We start from the raw sequence: 20,970 nt of genomic DNA on the forward strand, positions 1-20,970 counted from the left end.
AATCTCCCATACCCAAGCTCATCCTCTCTACCTTGTGTGAAACACTTGTTCAGCATACACAGGCGGGCTTCTGTGCCAGGGACCAGGGCTGCTCCATGGGGCTGGGAGCAGAAGACCTGGGCACTGAGGGCAACATTGGCACAGGCTGGATTCCACTTGCCAGGGCATGCAGCATCCAAGGTGCATTGGCAGGTCCATTGGCAGCCTCAGGAGCAGCACAGAGGACAAAGGTACATGGCAGGCCCTAAGGAAAAAGAGGGTAGGCCTGAAGTCCATCTAGGAAAGAGTCAGAGCTAAAGCCAAGCACGGCTTCACCACATCTCAAGAAGGGAAGGTGTAGCAGTCCTGCTCTTAAATGATTCCCAGGGCCTGTGGGCAGTGGGCAGTGATCCCAGGTGAGACTGCTCAGTGCAAATATGGAATCTTGGTGCTTGCCAGCAGTCGTGGGAAGATTGGTCCTTTTCCCTGCTTCTTTGTCCTGGGCTTTCTTCCCACCTTTAGCAAAAAAAGGAAATCCCCAAATTATTTTTAGAATCTGCAGTAGCACACATTAAGCCAGACATTTTTACCTCTCAGGTAGACATTTTCTGCCCACCTGAAAATGTCACATTGTTTACCTGTCAGTAGCTTTCCACCAAAACTGATGGCATCCAGGGACAGTCACCATTGACAAATAAGACTCAAGAGAGGTAAAAAAGTTCATATCTTTTTGATTATTCCATTTCAGCACAGGGCTACACCTGCTTTTCACTCCTGGTCTATAGGCACCCCAGTCCTTTTTGATAGACTTACACTTGCCACATTCGTTTAAAACAAAGAAATACTAATGATATGTTCAGACTGGTTTATTATCCATATAAGGTCCTACAGAATGTCTGTGACAGGGAGGGGACATGAATGTGACAGGGAAAGGACATGACCATATCACTTCCCAAGCAGTAGATCAAGGTTCTCAAAAATAAGCCATCTCCCTTTTATTGAGATTTTTTATTATTTATTGCTGTAAGAAAACTAGTCTGAGTCATCATGGTTTACTTGCTCTTTGATTAGAGCTATAGCTCTTTAGGTTTGACTTAAAATTTTCTGTGATATTTATGATGGGTTTCTTAATTTTTTTGTCTTGGGAGATTCATAGGTGAGCTTCAAAACTGTAAAGTAATGTATTTATGTGGCTGAAGTTCAGATACTAATGCTTTCCATACCCTTTACTAAAAGGTCATCTTGATTGCTACTCTAAATTCCAAGACTAACCTTTTAAAGAAGGAGGATTGCCAAAACACAGGGAGACATACCAAGAGAAACCAAAATTATCCCTTTCTAATAATTTTTGAGAAAATGGTTAACATTTCACTGCCTGAACTTCTAATCTACACAGCATGAAAAGTGCAGCTTGCCTGTAGCATGTGTGCCTTTCCCGTGACTGCCAAAGCACAGTGAACAGAAAAGGAGGAGACTGATATGTTTGTTATTTCCTTTATTAAAGAAAATAAGAGGAAACTGGAAATTTCTAAGATTTACATTGTACTGGCAAATTCCTGGTAAGAGACCCATACAGTAAACTGTGAGGAAGACCCTGCTGGAGGGGGGTCAGCCCTTGCTCAGTTGCTTGGTTTGTAGGTGGAGTCCTGTATTTGATAGCAATACTGGTGGTGCTGTGCACCATAATAACTCTACACTGTTCTTTACAGAGTCCAGTTTCAAAGAAAAAATACTCCCCATGTTCCAGTGAAAATCAAATTTCCCAAGCTTAGCTTTGGAGATGCAGCAGTGTGTATGCAAATGTCAGCTACAATATTGCTGTGCTGAAGGGCATGAACTCTGCAGCAGCTCTGCAGCCTGTTTGATGAGCAGAGTGTTTGTCCCACTGATCTCAGTCACCGTGAGCCAACACAGAGGGGAGTTTTGTTATTGGTGCTCCTTCTCTGCGTTTGGGGTGGAAAGAGTGATAGTGAGAATTCTGTTTCACCTTCTGCGACCGTTTGCCTGTCCTTTTATAATATCTTTCTATATATATATTAGCCAATTTCAATCAAATCTGACAAAAGGGGTGAGGTCTCATTGGGATTCTGTTCCTGATCTCCTGAGAGGCAGAAAATAAGGAAAATAGTTATTTTCATTCAGATATCAGCTAGCTGATTAAGAGCCTCATGCCTACCCACTGTGAATAATTCTAACCCAGTCTCAGCACAACTCAGGGAAAGATAAATAAGGAACAGAAGAGGAAGCAAAGAATCCTGGTATGAAGCTGAGAAAAGGTGACGACAAGCATCAGAAGGTGACTTGATATATTTATTTCCTTTAAATGAGAGGAAAGTTACAAATCTGCTGGAAATGCAGCTCTGTTAGTTCCCCCACTCAAAAGCAGCTTGTTTTCTATTAAATGAATTACAAAATATTCTCATCATAATTAATAATTAAATTTCAATTAACTATTAAAAAATGTCCTTTCCTACAATGTAGCTACATGAAGATTATTTTTATTGAGACTGATGATCTCACAGTGGAAATGCAGGGAAATTTAATGCAGATATTAATTTGTGCAGCTGCAGCAATGTAGAGGTGTTTTGTATGTTTATGATAACCCTTCTTGCTATTAGTACCTTCTGTAAAGATGGATGGAAAAAGTCCAAATGATGAATCTCGCCTCTTTTACTCATTGCAAATGAGAACTGCAGGCAGTTATCTGCTGTAACCTTGTTGTGACAAGGATTGTCACTCAGAGATATACAGATCCTTCTGGATACAGTGCTTTGAACAGTCTGCTGAAATAAATTACAAGAATCTCAAAGGTTTTCATAGACATCAGTTTTATCAGTGCTCCAGCCCTAAGGCTAAAGATATTTTCTACAGTTCCCTTACTTTCGGTAATAAGAATGTGGAAAGAGAATAAAGAGGCAATTTTATAAAAGTGTGTTTTTAATACCACTAATGCAGACTTTTTCAAAATGGTGGGAAAAACTAAACAGAGTGGGAAGGCTAAATGACTTCATGCTTTTCTAATCAGTATTATTAAACATAGCTGGTACAGGATAGGAAATTGTGCAATTTTCTCCGAAAGGTTAGAAACTTAAAAATGAATAAAAATCCCCTCCTTCATTTAAATTGCTAATATTTGGAATTAATTGCCCCATGATCCTGGCTGGCAGACTATGTATATGCACAATTTCTGAACAGAAAATAAAAAATCAAGTTTAGTCATATTTACTGAACTGGCAATTTTTTGTTTTTGTTTTTGTTGTTATTAATTGTCTTGTATGGTTCTTGGAAAGTCAATCCTTTTGCTTACAAAAAATATTTGCACACTTAACACAGTATTTATTGCCCATATTCTTTACCAAATACAACCATCAAATATTTTCTCATCTGGATAAACATATAATTTCACAGCATCTTAGAAATTACAAGTGAAGGAACAACATGAAACCCTTAAACACAACCAGCATTCCCTTGGCAGGTCCAGTATCAGATACTAACTTAAAAAAAAAAAAATTTTTTTTTTTTGCAAATAAAGAGCTCTGGGGCCTCTTTATCGTCTGTTTATAGTTTGACTATTCAGTCTTTAACATTTGCAATAAAGAGGCTCCATCGCTTCTTATGTCATTGCATTCCTCTCCTTTGATTTCTCTAGGACTTGTACACATGTACAGGGTAGAAGCCTAGTGATTAGTAAGAAGAAATATAATTATGAGACATAGTTCTTTATTTCCTTTCACTTTTAGTAGAGATAAGTAGAAAAGTGAATAAAAAGAAGTTTAAATCCACCAGTTACTAGGAACTAATTTTGCTCAGATCCTTCAGCTACTGGAGGTCCAGTGCTGAGGCATGTTGCTGAGTTGCCCAACTTCATTTAAACTTTCATATAATGATATTTGAAATTTGATTATTCTATTTTTCATGCAATTTTCTCTTGGTTTTCCTTCCTGGGTTTTTTTGGTGGTTTTTTTTGTTGTTGTTTGTTTGGTTTTTTTGGGTTTTTGTTTTGTTTTGTTTTGTTTTTTTAAGGGTGGGAGGAGTGATCTGAATATTTATGTTTTTGCTGTATAGGATTCTTGCACGTGGGATGGTACCAGTTATTTGCAGGTATTTAAGTGGTAGCTTGCTTGAGATCAGTGAAACTCAGGAGCCAACTAACCATAAAATCCTCTAGAAATGATCAAGCATTCAAAATGGTGTACTTTCCTCTTCATTTACAGATCTTTGTGAGGTAATATTTGTATCCCATTGACCTATGTATTTTGTGGTCATAGAGAAGAGCATTCTGTGCTTTCAATGCCCATGCCTAATATGTTCCAAGACTGAAAGCTTTGAAGATTTAACTAACCTTCTGTCTGGGACTCTTAAAATTTGTCATTCATGTTATATGTTCTTTGAAACTCCTCCACATGGGAATCCCACGGGGTAGGTTGACTCCTTGAAGAACAGTAGCAATAATACTTACAGTAAAATAAAAATAAAAACCATTTTCACAGAGGCACTAGACATAATTTTCCCTCTTTTGCATTTTACAAAATTACAGCATAGATATTAATGACTAGCCTAAGACAATAAAAAATTCAGAGGCTGACTTGAAATGAAGTCTGATTCTTCTCATTTTCAGGCATCTGCCCTCTACAGTGAGCCATTATCTACATGAATCCAGGTATGGATTTTGTTATTGCTAACATGAATATGAGTTGCATGAGTATAATATGATGTTAAATTCAGTGTATTGTATAAAGAAAATAATTACAGTAAGGCTTATTGTTGTGCATGGAAGGAGTTATTACTTCAGACTCAGCCATGCATTGCACATGGATTGTATATTAGATTCATTTCCAAAAGATGAGTGATATTTAATGGAGCTGTTTTACATTAAATGTAGCTTTGGGAGGTCTAATGAGCAACTACAGCAGACTCCATGGGAATTTTGAGACAGAGAGCAGAAGTAACAGATGCTGCATGCTTCAAAAGAGATATTTTAATCAAATGTGATTTTCATTGTGCAACAATGATGTGGCTCATCACAGAAAAAAAAATCTGGCTGGTTAACAGGCAATATACATAAGTACCAAATATGTACAGTATATATGTAAGTACATAAATATGTATAATAGAGAAAAGTTCTGGATATGCTCTCAGAGATTTGACCCATAGATTCTGTTTTATTCCAAGAAAACATGGGATTGAGATGCTTTAAGTCAGCTAATAGCATAGCTAAATATAACATGCTTCTTTTCTCTTTCTGTTTGTTAATTTAGACCTCTGCATTATTAATTTAGACCTCTACATTAAAGAAAAAAACCCAACAAATTTTTATGTATATGCAGTTATTTCCTCATTTCATTCCTTAGGGAAGAAAGCAGCTGTCTTCTGTAAGATACACTCTTTAGTTTCCAACTTCAGTATCCAAAATACTGTAGCAAAAGACCTGAGAAGATGAAGTTCTGAGTAATAGGTTTTTATAGACCACTGCAACAATTTGCTTTTACTATTGTGTTTCAGAAATATGTTTGAACTTCAGCTGACCTCAAATGAATCTGAAAGTCTTATAGCAGTGACCTTCAATTTTAGTGTGGACTAATGAACTACTTGCTTTTCCTAGGCTGCTGCCATAAAATACAGCACTTCTTGAAGAAAAATACACTAGCTGATAATGAGGCCACAAACTCTATGTCTAGATGAGTGCCAGCCTAATAGGCAAATAAGAGCTTTACAACTTTGACTTTCCTGTGTCAAATATTTGCCTCTTACAAAGACAATCAAATGAAAATCTAGCAATAAACTATTATTTCTTTTGGTCCTTACCAAAACAGAGGAGGCTCAAGAAAGTTCTTTATTTTCTTTGAGATACATATGTTTTAAACAGAGAACTACATATATATTATTGAAAGTGTTTTTCATTTGGGTAGGTTAAGAGAATAAAGAAACATTCAGACTATAAACACAGCTCCAAGTTTGTAAATTTTATTTGGTGCACTGGCAATTCTTTAAAATTTGTCTTATTTTTATGAGTATGTGTCATGGTTTGACGCTGGCACAATGCCAGCGCCTTATGAAAATAACTTACTAATTAAATGCTGTGAAATGCGATTGAGGACAGAGCAAAGCAGGCTAAACTTAATAACAAAGGAAAAATTTTATTACACTACTACTACTATTATTATAAAAGGAAAAGAAAAGAAAGAAAAAAAACTGCACAAAATTTAAAATGAAAACTTTCTAAAACATTCTTCTTCCCACCACCTACCTCTACTAAACTACAGCGAGACTTATTTGGATTCTTAATCGAGTTTTCACCCTTTAATATAATCAATATTGAATCTATTGGGGAAGAGAGGAGTCTTCTTTGCACCACAGACCCCCAGGAAACACAGCTGCCACCTCTTGTGTTTCTATGTCACACGTGGCACTGCCGAGACACACTGGCTAGTGTGACATTCTCCTCTCCATGTCACAGTGCTTTCATCACTGTGCATGGACAGAGACTGCTTATAGGGCCCCTTTAAGGATGCTTTGCTAAGGACTACTAGGAACAACTGTCTAGTATTGCATTTCAGGACTAGAGTCCCCCCCATTTTCCCCTGGGGCAGAGGGTTTAAGGACAGAGATTTTCTTTTCTTCTTCTCTGAAGACGGAGGGCATCCTCACACCCTCCTCAACTCTCTCTCTGTCCATTCCAAAACTGGTAGTTGCTGAAGAAGGTCTCTTGGCTTACCAATGCATCCCTTTAAAATGCAGTCCCTCTTGAAAGAAGGAGTGGTTCAGTTTATGGTAAATAAGCAGAATCCAGCCAAAAGCTACTCTAGCATCTCCCCCCAACCTTCTTCTCTGAACATCTGAGGTCCCAGGCTGTCTCTCTTTCAAATTGAGGAGGAGTAATATTTCATAAAGTCTTCATTTCACAGGAAAGGGTTAAAATTCCCAGACTCCCCGGACAGCTGAAATCTCGGCCCAGGACTCTGTTTCCAGTCTCCCACGCTGGGCATCTTCCCCCCCCTTCCCATTCTCCTTTGCCGGCAAACTCCCAGGTGTCTGCTGGCTCTCTATCTCTTTTCCCTCTAGCTTAGGGGAGGGGGAACAAAAACATCCCAGATGTTCTCCACCCTTCCGTCCGCAGGAGCTGGCCCAGCTCGGTTCCGATCCTTCACCCCCTGGCCTACTCTGCAGGCCGCATGGCTCCCCTCCCCCACCCAGCCCGGGCTGGGGGGGGAGGTCCGTACCTTGCGATGACCGGAACCAAAGAAGGACGAGTCCTCCTGGGAATTCTGCTTTTAACCCCTCTGTGTTCTCAGAGGCGTGTCCACCTTCAATTGGTCACCCCAAGTGTCAGTATCCAAACCTGACCCCTGACTGGATTGACCTCTTCCTTCTAAAAAAAAATTCTCTTCCCGTGTCAAACCATGACAGTATGACTTGCTGCTGTGTGGAAAACTAAATTGTTGCTGGAACTAAATAAACACCACATGAATCTCTAAATACAATTTCAAACACACTGAAGTGAGGTAAATAAATTTCATAATTACCCTGCAAGCTTAGCCATAAAATCTTGTTAGGATACTATTTTATACTCTTACAGCAACCAACACATTTGGTTTTGGTTTCAAAAGCAGTTTTCAGGGACTCTATGGAAACCGAGGTTCCATAACCACTTGCATTCTGAGCAATAGGTGGAAAGTGGGTGAAAATAATTTCCGTCTGATATTTACATTAAGAAAATAGGGTTGTCTCCAAGAACCATGCAATGTTGTGGAAATGCAGTGCTTGCTGAGTTGCACACTGCTCTGGGACACAGGCACTGATACAGAGCTCTCGACGGAAAGTGGCTTTAAAACAACTAATTAATGCAGCAAACTGAGAATAAAGAAAATACATCATCATGCAGTTTAATGCTCTTTTTCACTCTGGTGGCCAATAATGATGCCTTCAAATCTGCTACAACATCTTTCCATGAGGAAAAATGGGCAAATGCAGAAAGCTTGCTAAGATTAGAAGTTAATGCACAGGAATCATAGAATGGTTTGTGTTGGAAGGAACCATAGAGATCAAATATGTCCAGCCTCCTGCCATGTGTGTTGGAAGGAACCATAGAGGTCAAATAGGTCGAGCCTCCTGCCATGAACAGGGAATCTTCCACTAGACAAGGTTGCTCAGAGCTCCATCAAGCCTGGACTGGAACACTTCCAGAGATGAGACATTCACAGTCTGTCTGGACAACCTGTTCCAGTGCCTCACCACCCTCCCAGTAAAGAATTTCTTCCTAATATCTGATCTAAACCTGTCCTCTTTTAGCTTATAGGCATTCCCTCTTGTCCTATCACTGCTTGTCCTTGCAAAACCTCTCTGTCCAGCCTTCCTGTAGGCCCCTTTATGTTTTAGAAGAATGCTGTAATTTCTCCCCAGACCCTTCCCTTTTTCAGGCAGAGCGGTGTCAACTCTCAGCCTGTCTTCACAAGAGGTGCTCCAGCCCTCTTGCCATCTTTATTGCTCTGTATGAACTTGCTCCAAGAGGCCCATGACTTTCTTATGGCTTATATATTCCTCTTAAAGTAGAGGGGGAAACTGGTGTCTAAAATACTATTCTATTTTAAAATTATATTTTATCTCTCTAAAATCTCAGCAATCCATGTCAACTTTTAAATTAGGTTTGGGCTTCTCTCTGCAAAATGAAAAATTTCTGTATGAAATTTTTGTATGAAAATTTCTGTATGAAATTTTTGTATGAAAAAAGCTGTATGAAAAATTTCTTCCAAAAATTTCATTAAATGCCAAGTGCTGCTATTGTACTTGTATATCTGAAAGAATTATACAAACCATTATAACCTGTACTGTAAAGTTACCAAAAACCTTTATTGAGTATGTGAATTTAATCTCTGTATGCTGTTTATTACCATTTTAATTTTACTGCTTTCAAGATAATTAAGTAATAACAATTATAAATTAAATAAGGTAAGGCTGTTATGACCCATTGACTCAATTTGCAGAGAAGCTGGCTCTTTAACTGGCTCCGAATTTCAAGAAATGTGAAGAATGAGCTCAGAAACATAAATACCTAGAGAGACCTTGAGAGGAACTTGCAAAACATCTTAGAAATATAAAAGTTAAGGAAAGCTTTTATATTTGTAGACATCATGAACTCACAGATGCTTCATAACAGTCTCTCTCCTCACCAGAAAAAGATCTTTTGATGCCCCACACCCAAAATAATGGAGGCACATGTGATGTGACCATAATGGACTCCTCCTAAAAAATACAGTGGGAGGAAGAGTAAGAAAATTGTTATACAAAGCTTTTTCTGGCTTCACCTTGGAGTTCTGCATTGTAGTCAAAGCTGTAACATGGTGGGACAAAAAGACTCTTCTTGTGGCAGCACAGAATGGGAGCAAATATGTGCAGGTTCCTAAGGGTACTGCTGACAGTGCTAGCCTAAAGGAAAGGCCTTAGATTCAAAATGACAGCTAAAATGTAAGCCAAAAGAACACTAAAGGTGGTCCAGGAAAGCCAAAATGAGTGGAAATTTGACTGTGAGAAAGCAAAGAAGTTGCTTCAGGTACCAAAAATCAGTAGAAACCAATATTGTCCTTGTAGATACTTGACTGGACTTGTACTCATGGGGCCATAAATATCTTCAGAAGCATTTCCAGAACATCCCCTGCTGCACATGCACATGGCCCCACACACTTACATGTAAAACTCTGCCCTTAGACTTTGATTTGAGTCCTTCCAATCCTGTTAAACAAGCAGCAGTCAGGGTAACACAAGGAGTACTGTTTGACTGAAAGAGAAACTCTTAGCCAGCTGCAGCCCAAAAGATTAATTGAAGGGTGCCCTCTCTTTAAATTTTTCCCATTGGACCATTTTATTTATTTTATTTTGTCCCCACTGAATTACAAAAATAAACATGCTTATCATTTCTTCTAACATAATCCCATTGCAAATACCACTGACAACTGATGCAGTAGAAAAAATGTTCCCTTGAGAATAATTACATAAATATTACCAGAAAATATTGCTTCCTCATTTTGCAGTGATGCTAGGTAACAATACATTGAAGCAGAGGAATATTATAAATAGTTTTAGATATCTAAAGGACAATTGAAAGGAAAAAAAGAGTTATTAAGCTATTCTGTATCTCCAGAGAGGGTAGGTAAGAAATAATGGTTTTAAACTGTAGCAAGGGACACTTGGATTAGACATGCAGGAAAAATTCCACAGGCAAATGTAGAATAACATGAGAACAGAGTGCCTTGGGGTGTTGTAGAGTCACTGTCACTTGAGGTTTTTAAGAGCAAGAGACAAACATCTGTCAGGAATGACACAAGGTATAGCTTGCTCCTGCTTTGGGGCATAGGGGAAGGACCACGGGGCTTCCTGGAAGTCCAGTCAAGATGCAGTATTTGGCAATGCCTAAACAGAGGGAGAAAATATGATGTGTTTAAAATCTATTTCAAAGTATTTGAACTGAGATTGGGTGAAACCTGTATTTTTTATTTTAATTTGGATCATAAATGACCTACAAATTATAAAACAAAATAGACATCCTGTAGATGTCTCCTGTCATCTACAATCAGGTTTCATTACATCAAATTCAGAATATCTTTTGCAGGAATATGATTTTAATACAGGTTTCCTACATCTGAAAGAATAAAATACAACTTTATAATGTAAAACGCATGTGCTATACTAAACGAATTCCTATCTTTAGAAGAATTTTGCAATCACTGGGGGAAGAAATGTGACATTTACTTTGCTTTAAGCTCATAGAACGTACTAGGAAGGAGAGATAGTTCAAAAGCTTTTATAAGTATTTCACCTGTAGACTGCTCCCTTGGTAGCTAATGTAGGTGGTTCACTGACTCATTTGGAATTACTTCACAATCTTGGATATATGGATGAAACTGTTTCATTAACACCTGAATTTTAAATGATGCATTGATCCAAGCACTACTATGAAATGGTTGCTGGGTATTTGCAAAAACTGGTTGCATGAATGCCTGCTTTAATCTGGATTTTTTTTCATTCTCTGACTGCAATATTTTAAAAAGAAAAATACACACTCTTTTTATTACATTAGATCTGGAAAATAATCAAAGAAATGAATTTAGGACATCTTTTAATTAGTTGGATAACCATATAATTGGTCATAGCATGAAGTTTATCTATATGGGATATCTATGATACATACATACATACATACATACATACATACATACATATATACACCCACACCCACACCCACACCCACACCCACACCCATATTTATATATGTGTATATATATATATATATATATATATATATACCTCCATATTTTTCCTTGGTATAGGCACAACATTATTTATCTTTGGCTTTACCATATTGTGGCATGAAAACTGACCTAGAAAACCTATCCAGAAACTCTTTTACACTTTGTTAGCTATGGCTTTACTCTAGTTACCTTCTGTCCAGTCACCTTCTACTGAACCTTTGGTGTTTTTGATCCCTTTGCACAGATTGTTAGATAGTGGCACTAGGAAGACAGATGTCTCAGCATGAGCTACTGGGAGAACCTTCACATGGTATGACTGAAACTGTCTTCGAAATATGGATGGGCTTCAAAACCAGAAAAAAAGGCGCATGAACTGTGACAGATCTTCATTCTCTGCCTCTTAGGTACAAGCATGAAGGAGTTTTTTTCAATCCAGAAACTCCATTTTTTTCTTAACAAATATCTAAAAAGATATCATGCCAGACATGATCTCTTAGTTACATCAGTATTAAAACAACCCAGAGGATCTCTGACCACAATGATGCAGACTTTCTTTTGTGAAAAAGAAAAATAGAAAGATAAGGAAGAAGAGTGAGAGGGAAGGGAAGGGAAGGGAAGGGAAGGGAAGGGAAGGGAAGGGAAGGGAAGGGAAGGGAAGGGAAGGGAAGGGAAGGGAAGGGAAGGGAAGGGAAGGGAAGGGAAGGGAAGGGAAGGGAAGGGAAGGGAAGGGAAGGGAAGGGAAGGGAAGGGAAGGGAAGGGAAGGGAAGGGAAGGGAAGGGAAGGGAAGGGAAGGGAAGGGAAGGGAAGGGAAGGGAAGGGAAGGGAAGGGAAGGGAAGGGAAGGGAAGGGAAGGGAAGGGAAGGGAAGGGAAGGGAAGGGAAGGGAAGGGAAGGGAAGGGAAGGGAAGGGAAGGGAAGGGAAGGGAAGGGAAGGGAAGAGTTCAGGTAGGAAAAGAGAAAGAAAGATTAATAACAGAAAGGTGGGAAGCAATGAAAGAGTGGGAGGAAAAGGTCCTTAGGCAAGACAGACAAAGAAAGTAGGAAACAGAAACGAAGGGACCTTATTAACAAATTTTCTCCTCTCAGAAATAGAAAAGATTTTCTGTGTAAGTCAGAATGCCCTGAGCTAAAACATGAGCCTATAGCTGTATGCATTTAGAGTACCTGCAGAACTTTTTATTCAGGAACACAGTCAAGCATCACAGTGTCTTAGGAAACTACCAGTCTCTCAAGCGAGAAAAGAAATTATTGGTGATTGCTTCAGGAGAACTCAGTTCAGTGGTAATAACTGAGGACACACTTTTAATATGGAGTAATCATTATATTTTGTGAAGACCAGTGAGTGAAAAATTTTCTGTCAAGAAAATATACCCCTCAATTCAAATCTCCAACCAACATGAGATCCCTCTTATATCGGACAGATGCACCCTGGTTCAATATAATTTACAATTATCCTTCATCTTAGCAGGAGAGAAGTAGCAGAAGCATGAATTCTGAAAATAAGACCATGATCGAAAAAAAAAATCCGATTTAGGGTTTTTCAATATTTGTTTAGGGGTTGGAATGAATCTATGCTATTTGGCACTTCCTTTGCATCAGCTTTGCCAAAGTTATTATTTCTATCCACCGTCTCCTCTACACCCTTTAAATGTCTCTCAAACATGTTGTTAATCCAGACTGATATACTACGAAAACATCTCAATTTTCCTATTTTGCTCAAAGCCTACCACAGTAAAAACTTGTTTTGCACAGAGTATATAGTTCTTTGGCAGGTTCAAATATTCAGGCCAATTGTAGTATGCCCACAAATCTCAGAAATCCTTTAGGATACAACTAAACCACTAAAACTGTAGGAAATCGTGTAGTTACATAAATATAGGAAGTACATATGCTTGTAAAATTACTAAAGAACACTATCTGTCATGAAAGTAATTCCTAATAGTGAGATTATTCTTTTGTCCAATTTGAAGCAAAATATTATCATTATATGAATACTGTTGAGGTACACACACTTCATGTCATGATGTGTCTGCATTTCAATGAGAATATGCTTTCAGATAATTAGAAAAGGGATATTTCTTTGCATACTTTACATGTTTTACAATTATTATTGTTGTGGTGGATATAGAACAGAACTCTTTATATTTTCATAATAATTTATTAGATCTACAATGTAGCCTAGGTTTGGAAACCATATATTATACTTTCTGCTTACTTAAGCATTGCCAATGCTCCTTGAAGAAATTTTTTTCCGAGAAGATTGGTTATTTTCAAAATAGCAATTGTGCTACTCTGACTGTACCATTCATTGTCTTGTCAGAACAATTTGAAATGTTATCATAAAATGAGGATCGATGCTAACATCAGGATTTAACCCCATACATAGATGTAGCAATATAGAAATCATTAATAATAATTTGGACAGCCATATTTCTTTTTAAAAACTCGTGAAATTAGTAAATGGCATGTTGCGATGACAAAGTGATCAATTTGACAGCTATGTCCCACTTGTTGCATAGTCTTTTATTCTTCATTCTCATTTCCACACACTTAAATTCTTGCCACTATTGGATAAATACTGATACTAATACTAGTACTAATACTTTACCTCTTCCTATCCTGAATTAACAGAAAAGAAGATTAGAAGAATGTCTGGAAGAAAGAACTGTAGAAAATGAAGAAAAGAGCAATTTCCTATTGAGAAGAGCAACATTTATCAAAACATGCAGGACATATTCTGCTTCCATTAGCTGTAAGGGATACCTATTAGCACCACTATTCAGCTGCTTTTTTTTCCAGCTCCAAGGTCTCTTAAGTCAATATGAACACAATACACAAAATGCTTGCTGGTTGTTAAACATAATTCCTTCCACTTATACACCTCTCCAAACTTTCCTCAATGGTTGTTAGTGTAGGGTCCAGGTGGAGTTGGTGGCACAGCCTCCTGCAAGATGGGCATTGATTTGCTTCTAACCTTGATAAACACTGAAATTAGAGAGGAAAAGGCTTAGCAGATTGATGAGATAAGGGAGACAAGAGCTATGAATACATATTAAATTGAACTATTGTATCAACATAGACAGAAAACAAGGAGAGAGACCTATTAAAATCTCTCCAAATAATAAAAAAGATCCAGCTGAGCACATGGTGTAAGATGAATGTGAAATAGGGATCTGCTTGTCTATACAGGGAGGCTCTTTTTGATCCATTGCTCCCTGAATAGTTTGAATGTTTTTTCCCTGTGCACATGATTTCCACACAAACCTCTCTGGGTGCCAGGCCAACAGCAGGAATACTATCTGGATACAAAGTCCAGTGGAGATGATGTGCCTTGAGCACAGCAGGCTAAAATAAGAGAAAAAAATATTTTAGTAGCAGCAGTGGATTTCACAAAGCACTCCTTGCTTCTGTTCAGTAAAAACAGTTATCCTTTTGATTTATATTAAAATCAAACAAGATGTATGGAAAGCAGATAACTGTGATGTTGATGTCGTTATTATTAGAAAGATATTTACTGGTGCTTGAGTTTTACTTCAATGGAAATAAGAGATAATGTCAATGAAAATCTGTCAATTATAGTAAATTTTCATGTATAGCTATATACCTGTTTTCTTAAACAATTTTACTCATGAAATAAAATATAGCTTTTGAATATTCTGATCCCTAAGCAGTGAAAGGAAAACACTTTATTGCTTGTGAAGCATCACACTGTACATCTTGCCATTTTTGTATTTGTCCTTAGGCACCACCATGGCCAGTGCTAGAGACAAGATGCTGTGTTAGATGTGCATTTGTTCTGATTCACTACTGATGTATGTCCTTATGTCATTGTGACATTCCTGACTTTGAATATCTGAAATATAAAAAAGCAGAAGAAAATTTTCAAAGTAATGTAAAGAGCTTTTCCTTTGCTTTTTGACCTGCCTTACCAACAAATTTTTGTTTTTCTTTCTACAAAGTGAACAGTACAAAAGATGATCTGTTTTTGTGATTTTTACAACCTATTTTGTCTGTCAACTATATTTCCTGTGTCCTAATGGTATGCAGAAAAATAATTTAGTTATTTTTCACTAAAGCAATTTATTTGTTCCTAAACCATTACTTGTATTTACTTCTTAATACAATAGTAATTCTTCTTTCAGACTGTTTGTACATTATGGTAGTTCTACAGACTTCATTAGAATAATAGAATGAGCTAAGGCCCTATGGCTTGATTTTATCTCCAGCATAATATATAGTTTTAGATAATTTTATAGAGTGTATGGATGGTTTTAGTTCTATGTAAAAAATAGACATTTTATATCCTTTTTCCTTAAAAATAGTATTTTTTACATTCTCCCAGCTCTAAGACAGACAATTCTGAAGTTCTCCTGAGGTCCTTATATAGGGCCAGTGCTGAAATCTCAGTTACTGTCAAGTCATGTTAGCATAAAAATTGAAAATTTCCAAAGCAAACTACTTTTTTGGCAGATGATTAGTGGACAAGGCAAAGGCAATGGCAATTTTTATTTTTTTTTTTTTTTTTCAGTTAGGGATATACTCATTGAAGACATTTCATCTTCCACACATCTTGATTGATAACATTTTACAATTACACTGAGTCAGTGTAACACAACCAATAAGTACTTCTTAATAGCCTGGACATTCTCTTGCAAACATGGAAGTTCTCATTTTAAAAAAAACCTCTCCCTCCCCAAACTAGCCAATCAACATTCTGTGTACAGTGAAACTCCATTTTTAAACTTTCAAAAAGCAAAAGAGTGTCTGCTTATTTTTCTCCCACTTCCTTGTGCCTATTTATCTGACCTTGAGCACCTTTGCTGTTGCACAGCTCCATCTGTTCTAAGACCTGTTTGCCTTGATGTACTTTCTATCGTAACCACCAAGGTTACTCCTTGAAGGATTTATTGTTCTTTCTTATTTAGCAGACAAGGAAAACTATAAGAGTTGATAAAATGGTGGACAGATTGAGAGATCTGAGCTTGCTATTCATGAGGAATTTGGCTGGACTTGCACAGTGTGTTGCTCCCATTGCTGAGGCCTGGCAAGTTATAAGCAACTGGTTTGGCAATATGTCTTTTTCTTCTTTACTTCATGTGCAATTAATTTCCAGGAATCTTTAATCATCTCGTGCTGTGTGGATCCTTCTGCCTGTCCTGATATTTCTAAAACACCCAGGGACTTTGTCTCAAATATCTTCTTACTATGCTGGGTATGGGACTGAAATGATCATACTCTTACATCAATAACAGACAGTTCTGCAAAATCTCAAAAAATTGATTATAAAATCTGTTGCTGATTCATTCTTCTCTTGTTTTTGAAACGATGTTTGCTAAAAAATCACATTGCAGCAAGCATGGAAATATTAATCTAGTCCTTCTTTATTGTACTCAGTTTAATCTGTGTAGCTGTGAGGATTCTGGGCAGGATGATATTCTCTTTGGCAGGGGTTTCGTTGACAGATGCTGGTATCCAAGTGCTTGAGAGCATAAGGGAATTTGAAGGAAGGCGATGGGAGCAAACCTGGCTGCCCATAGGGCTCATGTGGTTGACACAAGTGATTCCACAGGCATTAACACACCCAGTGTAGTGCATGTCCCCTGATTCTTTGGGACACAAGCTAAGAGAGCACAAAGACAGGTCTGACAACACATCTTGGGTGCTTGAGTGCTCACCAAGAGTCCACATTCCCTATCCAGTTGTCAGATCCTCATGGGGGCTCTTTTGGGAGCAGCTGGGCCAGATATACCTGATCTGACTGTTTCTTGGTCACTTCTGTAGGCAGTTCCAGTCAAGAATAAAACTTTGAAGTGAAGCTGCCTGAGGATGCTCTGAGGGCACTTTGGAAACTGATAGCACCAGGGTAAGGCTGAATTTGAAAGCGAAGTCCCTGCTCTCCTTCAGCAAATTTATGAAGGACCAATATATAGATCCCTCAGAAAAGATATAGATTAAAAATATACAATAAATCAGCATCTAAATAATCTATATATATTATCTACATCTAAATTATGTATTATATATTTATATTATCTATAGCTAGATATATCTAGATATATCTCTGTCTATATTAAAAAAAATCTATAAAATATACAGATTTTAATCTTATATATTTTAAAAAAGCCTCTTCAACAGGAATGAAATGAGAAGTTGTAGAATGGAAAATATTATTACCTCAGGCCATCTTAATCTAAACAGGGAGGGTTGTTTATATGTTAACACCTTTCTTTATCTTAGTGCCAAAATCCAAAGAAGAAAGTGACATGATAAAGAGATCAATTGAAGTCACAGTATGAAACTTTATTCACCTTTTTTTTTGCTGATAATGACTAAAAGACTGAAATCTTATTTATTTCGCATACATATATTTGGAAGCTCATCTTTAATTGCTGCCAGAATTGTTCACTGAAACTTGGCTTGGAAAATGGAGTAAGTGCTTTGCCAGCAAGCAGTCATAAATAATGCTTATACAGTGATGCTAGAAGCCAGCAGATATTGTTATTGATTACATGATTGCCTTGTAAGAATTACAAATGCAGACAATCACAATTCCTTTATTAAGCTGAGGTTACTCAAAGTCATCATTGCAATTAATTTCTATTTAAGATTTGTTATACAAGGAGAGTTATTAAATTCTCTGGTACATTTAAATCATCACTGGAATTTTTATTTTTGTGCACCAATATTTTAATAACAACAACAATAAAATGAATAGTTATTCCTTTAACAGAAACAATATTTTACAAGATAAAATGATTAGAGAAAACTGATAGAGCAATTGTTTCTTTACATAACACAAGGTAAATGGACAAGACATCACTGTTTACAGTGACTCTGTCCTCTTTAGTTAGTCTTTCCAAAAATTGTCCAAGATTAAAATCTTTCTTTAAAGCATGTGTAGATGTGTTTTGGCTCTTCAAGAATGACGAAGGTATTTATGCTCTTCTCCTGTCTAGGCTTTAACTATTTTTACCTAACGTTGATTTCATGTCCGTGCTGTTTGTAGGTTTGTTTCTAAAATATTGCAAAAAGTGCCAAAGAACACTAGAGATGAGACAGAAAAATATTGCAGTGCGAATGCACACTCTGTGACTAATTGGTCTTACATGTGAACTCTCTAAGGCATCCCTGTAATTACGCTAGAGATGAATCTCTGGATCTCCCTGAAGGGCTTCTCAGGCTTCCCATGAGGGAGGCAGCAGCCCACTGGCTTTTTGTCATGTGGCCTGCCTCTGCAAAAAGTAATTTTGTGTTGCTATTCAGATAAGCATGTATTATATATTGAATCCTAACTATTTAGAAATAAGGAGAAGCTCAGGGCCAGTCTAGCAGTGCTGATATGAGCAATAGGTTAGTTTAAGAGCACTGATGCAACTGGTAGACTTCTGAATAACTAAGTGGTATAAATTAGATTATTTGCAATATATATTGCTATATAAATTTGGAGATAAACTAGGTCTGAATCTGGAAAAATAAAATGGTTTTGATACAGCTTATTCTTGGGAGCCTGCATGAAAGGGCAGCACAACTGTTTTGCATCAAGAGAGAACTAGATGTAATTTTAAAATAAAAAGGAATAAATATGTCACTTTGATTTTTCTCATGGCTCCATATTGCTCTCTTGGGTAATGCATTTCACTTTTGCTGTTCCTCGAGGAATAACAAACAACAGAGGCTAGGATTTAAATTTGCCTAACTACTTTCAAAATTCTTTCTATTTCAAAAAGGGTAAGTATACCAGGATACTCTTATTATAAATTAATGTATAGTAGACAGGTCACCTGTTTCCTCTGTCTAGTACCTTACACAGACAACCTGCAATTCTAATAAAAAAGAAAATTTTTATTTGCTCTTTAAATGGATCTTGTCACTATTAATGAAAAAAATAAAGGTAGTGAGAAGTAATTAGTTACAGAATAAAAAGCAGTAGCAACATATTTAGAAAGCATGCCAATATATATTAATGCAATATTTCCAGTGTAAATATGTGTGGAATAGCTGCTGATTTATAAATGAAACTGTCAAAAATATAATGTAATGCTCACTGGCAATAGTTATATTCCATCTAGCAGAGGGACGAATGTGGTCATTAGCAATTAAATACAAATCCCTGAACATAGAAATGAAACCCTGTTTGAAGGTATTGGCTGAGTGAAATGAACAACAAAATCTTAAGTGATCTCTGTTATCACCCAATATGCTTGAGAACTGATATGTGTCTGAAAAGCTGCATCTTTTCACCCCCACCCCCAGCTGCTTAGGGAGATGCATCACCTGAGAAGCACAAGCACAGCACTTCACAGGGGATGTCAAAGAAAAGGAGATATCTGCCAAAGTCTGCAACAAAATATGGAAATGTATAGAAAAAAAACATAATAGTTCATGTTTTTCTATCATGTCAGAAACGAATCGAGTAAGAATACCACACATTTGAGCACATGCATGCTGGATACAGATGTGTGGCATCTGCCAATAACCTACATATCATGAAAGGGAATTTTTACCATTGTCAAAAAACAATCATATTCTTTCTGTCATCTTTGAAACATCCCATTTTCATTCTTTTCCCTTCTGTACTCCTCCTTCTCTGTCTTTCATTTCTCTGCAGCTAAAGAAAGAGCTAGGAAATAAATAATGTATGAGGAAGGAAAGAAAAGGAATTAGGATTTATTTATAAAGAACAATAGCTTAATTCATGAAGCAATCTTTAAAATGCCCGAGTCTTGCAGCTGGTGGTGAGGGTAAAACCTTATCAGGGTTAGGCATAGAGCCAATATAATAAAGACTCCAGAAGTGAACCATCAATAAAAGAGGATTTTAAGACTCAGACACTTGCTGGGCTTGCTTTTCTCCTACAGGAAAACTTCCCCTTTCCTTCATTAGCCTGACTCTCCAGTATCTTCCACCCACATAAATCCCTGCTCCAGCTCCCCCCCTCCTGTGTGCTTTGAAGCTTCCACATGGAGGATATCCTATTGACACTGCACCAGATATGCCAGACTACCAAATGTTAACCACATAAGGAAGGCTGGTTCCCTTTCCTTTGTTGGTCACTTGCATAAAAGCAAATGGATGCAAAAGCTGTGTGTTCAGCAGACGTGCATTAAAGGGTGGCACACTGCAATACTTCTCGTGGCTCATGTAGATTTCTTTGCTCCATAAATTCAGTATTGCTCTACGAACAATGAATCCTAAGGGGTTGCCATCCCTTAGAGCCACTGAATCCCTTTCTCGATGGGAAATGACTCAGCATGTGCATCTCACCTGCCAGGATATGCCAGGGCCAGGTGCTCACCACAGCTAAGTTTTTCCTCCCCACCCCCCAGCAACAGCTCTATATTTATACAAACCAAGGGGGAATGGTGTCAAGAATCAATTAGTGGGGAATTTCTGAATGCAGAGTTACTTGTTGCCTAGCAGCAACCCAGCAAGCTGGGCTTGATTTTGATTCATTTAACCCCTAGCTAACCTGTTCTGACAGGTTGTTTTTCATCATCAACTTCCTCTTTCTCAGGCAGTCTGGAGGGATGAAATGCTTGGAACATTCTGCCCTGTTTACAGGTGGGTCCTTGCCTCCATTCAGTTGACCAAAATGTACAGTGAATAGAACTTGTGGCGCTTCATTTCAAAGAAATCCTGCAGAAGACTTTCTGTGATACCAAGCCTCCTTTTTGGAAGTAAGGAGTGAGACTGAAGCTCCTCTGTCTTCCAGAGCTGGGCACTGGCCGTCCAGAGCATCTCACAGCCA

At 37.6% G+C, this 20,970-nt stretch overlaps 2 long non-coding RNA genes across 6 annotated transcripts in view; one reads left to right on the forward strand and one right to left on the reverse strand.

Annotated features, from left to right (window-relative positions):
* Positions 1-20,346, forward strand: part of LOC115494998 (uncharacterized) — a 123,435-nt gene extending 103,089 nt beyond the window's left edge. For 4 of the 5 annotated variants that reach the window (XR_012055667.1, XR_012055665.1, XR_012055663.1 and 1 more), the window contains 2 exons: positions 4,598-4,639; positions 11,467-11,755. This is a non-coding gene — a long non-coding RNA (uncharacterized lncRNA). Of the gene's footprint in view, positions 1-4,597; positions 4,640-11,466; positions 11,756-13,853 lie in introns of those variants that run through there. The other variant, XR_012055664.1, reaches the window with a different exon arrangement.
* The window catches only part of LOC140683960 (uncharacterized), a 61,820-nt gene that overhangs the window by 11,483 nt on the left and 29,367 nt on the right, over positions 1-20,970 (reverse strand). Inside the window, exon 2 of the long non-coding RNA XR_012055668.1 lies at positions 32-495. This is a non-coding gene — a long non-coding RNA (uncharacterized lncRNA). The remainder of the gene's footprint in view (positions 1-31; positions 496-20,970) is intronic.

Source organism: Taeniopygia guttata, chromosome 4 (genome assembly GCF_048771995.1).
Source record: "Taeniopygia guttata chromosome 4, bTaeGut7.mat, whole genome shotgun sequence".
NCBI classification, from domain to species: domain Eukaryota; kingdom Metazoa; phylum Chordata; class Aves; order Passeriformes; family Estrildidae; genus Taeniopygia; species Taeniopygia guttata.